The following is a 4,347-nucleotide window of genomic DNA, read 5'->3' on the forward strand; positions in this document are numbered from 1 at the left end:
GTACTACAAAACCTTTTAAACCCCTAAGTTACTAATAATTCCTTGCAAGTGACAAAGTTTTGCATTTCTTGGTCTGAAAATGCCTCAGTGCGTGCTGCTGATGAATAACGAAGGCTTCATGGCGTTTGCTCCATCCGGCTTGCCTCTGCGCCCAAGAAAGCTGACTCCATCACACCGTGGCTCAATGCAAGATACTTCATAAATGTGGGGTTTTTTCCTCTGGGAAAGGACTTTAAAGAAATCCTTTTTCTTCCTCTGCTATATTTCATAGTTTAGGTCAAAAGGATTGACTTTTAAGCAGATTATGCTTATCAGGGATAGTTTAGTTAAATTCTGAAATACTGGAATCAGAAACTCAAGTGTTTCAGCTGAAAACGCAGGAGAATTAAGATCTTAGTATTTTCAGATAATTTTTGCTGATTTTTTTTAAACAACTAAAACTTTCCTTGGAAAGCCGACTATGTCTGAAAAATGGTCTGTATACTACTGAGTATTTTACTAACATTTATTTGTCGCATTCCTTCTCTTTCATCACCTACTTGGTGGGCCCTGCTCCAGGAGCATATAAAGCACAAATAACCGAATTGTTCTTTGTCCCCTTGCCATTTCTTCACTGCAAAATGCAAGGTAGCACAGAGATGCCTGAGCTGTTTCATATGGATGCAATGATGCTGAGACAGACTGGAATTGCCCCAAGCTAACTAATACCACCAAGCTCAATTTGGAAAAGCCACCATGATCAGACATTTTCTACTGAAGGTGACTTACTGAGAGTACACTTAAGCACAATCATAGTGCAGAGATTTGCAGGACCAGGCCATATCAGATCTGTGTCACATTTATAGAAAAGCAGCAAATAACACACAAAAACCATTATGCTACACAGCAGAGTAGATGGAAGGTATGAACTTGTTAATTCTTGTGCATGGATATTTTATATGGCAGCTCTTGGTGTGCTGTGCTAATAGGAATCGGTAAGGTGTGGCTGCATTTACCTTGGTGTAACTCAGCAGTAAGTCTTTTCCAGTCACTAGATCTTCACTCATGCAACTGATGGGAGAAGAGAACCTGCCCAGGAGCTCACACGTCTGGCTCTGGTTGAACGAGTAGACGGATGCTTGTGCGCAGTGTGCCGCTGGCAGTACGTGCAGCCCTGCATACGCTCTCCACCTCCCTCTGCCTACCCAGAGGGATGGAAAATTCCATCTGGTTCATACTGAATCTGACGAAAACTGCTGTCACAATAGGTTTTTTTTTTAAAAAAGTGATCGATTCACAAAGATAAAGCTTATAATTATCTGAAGGCTACCCCAGATATTACGGTGATGCCTTATCATGAGGAAGAAGTGAGAGGTGGTCTGGATCAAAAGGTAAGTCCCTTCCTCTCCATACATGGACAAGAATGTCATTGCAGGCTATGAAATCAATGAAACCTAAGCCTATGTTTAAAATTAAGCAGAGGCTAAGAGATTTTTCTGAAACAAGGCCAGAAATGCTGGCTTAAGCAGAGCCGCCATTGATGATAGCAAGTTAGTGGCTTTCTATCTTGGAAATTAGAAGTCAAGAGCCAGCGGAAAAGAACTGAACACATTTTTAATCTTTCCTAGATGCAATCATCCATGGTCTTGAGGGCACATGAAATCCCTATTTTAAAAACAGAGTGGAATCACTTGCAAATGACAAAATCCCCTGCTCTGTAGAACCTGCAAAGACACCGCTCTCACAAAGTTCGTAACTGTACTTTAAGAGGAAAAGCACAACAAATCCTGATAAAAACAAGGACCTCCCACCCATTTTCAAAATCTATTCCCCAGCAAACACCAGTCGTCAGGAAAGACAGCCTTCTCATACATTTGATATTCCCGATTCCTTTCTTCATCTTTTCATGTATCTATTTCAAAATGTCCAACCCAATATATTTTGTTCAGCCAGTAAAACTTCCAGGACCTACTTCATTCTCCATTCTCCTGCTCATTGTGCAGTCACTTACATCAGAAGTTGCAAATTATTCCTTATTTAGAAAACTGAATTACGCCCTTAGCTTATCGCCGAGCCATAGAGACATATATACGCAGTAGAGCTCCATGGGGTTTTACTAGCCCTGCAGTGCTGTCATCCAGATTCCAGCCCTAAGAAATTATTTTGCTTTAAGTAGACAAACCAAAGCCACGCTCTCCCACTTTTTCTCCCAGTCTTTTCTTGCTCCTAGCTCCAGCACGAGCACTTCCAGATTGCAGAACTGATAGCATCCTGTTTACAAAAGCTTTTGCAGAACCTAAATAAAACTCATTGCTTACCCTCCTGTTTCAGAACGAGAAACTGATGATGACAAAATAGAAACCATTCACATTAAGATGTATAGAAATATTTAGCAGATCAGGAGTGGAGCATATCGAGGACCACACAAATTTCTGCGCATGGTGCCTTTCTCATTGTTTTCTGGTAGGAAGACTCCCATGTTTGTGTTCTTTAGCAGAAGTCCTGACAAAGGATCCGATGCTCTCTAAAAGCTTTCCTTTTTCTTTTCAAAGGAAGTAAGCCATGGCTACTGGCTTGTCTTGAAGGCTGCCAGGCCTCCTCCACTCATACGCGCGTGAAAAGGGCACTCACTGCAGACCGTGACCACATCTCTCATTCACTAATTGTTAATATCAAGATTTTCTGTCAGAGGTTTCCCTTTCATTCTGCTATCGCAGGAAATAAATGACACTTTTGAAGATTTTGCAAGGCAGAGTCATGCATCGGCCACTTCTGCCTGAGTTTCTATAATATATAGAACTGGTGACAACCCACTTGTACTAAAGATGAAACTCCTAATTTCAATCCTAAATCATTGAGTTTCTCTGTGCCCAAAGCAACAGGCTGATTATCAGGGCTTTATCAGATCCAAAATACTTACTTCTGGGTATCTAAAGTGAAACACTCATGTAAACTCACATGGCCCAGTCCTAGAAATAATTTTTCCAGATTTAAACTGATTGCTGCAGTTTCCTTTTTAAATCATCAGAAAAGAAGATAAAGCTCTAAATTAGGACTTGGGTTTTGTCTGAAACTACACTAGAGTCAAATCTGGAGTGCCTCCACTAATGCTGTACAATTCATTCCAGATTTCTGCCAAAGCAGCAGAAATCATCAGCCAGATTATAATAGTCTTTACGGAAACCAGCAAAAGATGGTGAACTATCTCTTCCATCCCTTGGGTTATTCCTTGCAATATTAATATTCATGGTACACTTTCACTAGATGGAAGCAGTGGGAATTTCACCCTAAACTGCTTGACTCCACAAGAAAATAAAGATACTCTTCATTCTCAAAACACAAAGCCAAATTCTGCTGTTAACTGCATCTTATCTGACTTTCTGCTATTAATTGCATCTTACCTGGTTATTGCACAGGTTTGAAAAAGGAGGGAGCTGTGACCTTGGCACTGACTTCAGCTAGACACACATCAGATTACTCACCAAAACCTTTTCACCTGCCAGAGCTCTTAGGTCTGAGAGATCCCCAGGAGCATGGGACCAGTCCTCGACTCCCCAAAGATGGAACTCAGGGGACACTTCACTCCCCCAGTTGCCGCAGTCACATTGACATGGTAGCACGGTAAGAGCTCACGTCAAACCAATACTACACAATAACCTAGCCAGGAAGCAGAGAACAACACTGCAGCCAGGAGAAACTGTGACACAAATTACAAGGAGTGAGAAAGGCTAAACAGCAAAAACTGGATTGTGCTCTAGAGGCTTGTGTTTCAGTGAAAAAGTCAGGGCAGGAATCACAAAGGTGAGTCTGGGTTCTTGGGTCATTGCTTGCAGGTGGACAGATGTTTCAGAGTCGCTCAGGCAAAAAAATCCTGAAGCTTACAAAGACTTGCCTAATATCTGTTGTTCTCCTGAAAGCCTCTGCTAGCTGAAGTTACCTCCTTAGGTAGGAGTATCAGCTTTCAATTAGAGAAAAATGTGTTTAGCTCTCGTGTATGCACAAGGATGAAAAATGTAACATTGAGGAATCTCGAAAACAAGACAAATAGAAAGCTTCCCTTCAACAACAACAAAAAAACCCCCACAAACAAACCAAAACAAAAGCAAAAGTTCTTCACATTTTTATTTTACCTCTCATCACTTGAATTTAGCTTTTAAAAACATGCTACAAAGAAGACATCTTTTAAAGTTAGAACTGGAATGTTTTCTTAAGATAGTTCATGATTTAGAGTTTCTTTATTAGAGGACTGCAGTTCTGAGACATCTTAAACGATGTACAAATTTAAAAAGCGATCTTTTTTAAATGAAGCCTGTTACATTTTGCCGTCAGAAATGTCAGAGTCTGGAGTCATTAGTCTTTTCTGAAATA

The sequence above is a fragment of the Balearica regulorum genome, chromosome 26 (assembly GCF_011004875.1).
Source record: "Balearica regulorum gibbericeps isolate bBalReg1 chromosome 26, bBalReg1.pri, whole genome shotgun sequence".
Classification (NCBI taxonomy): domain Eukaryota; kingdom Metazoa; phylum Chordata; class Aves; order Gruiformes; family Gruidae; genus Balearica; species Balearica regulorum.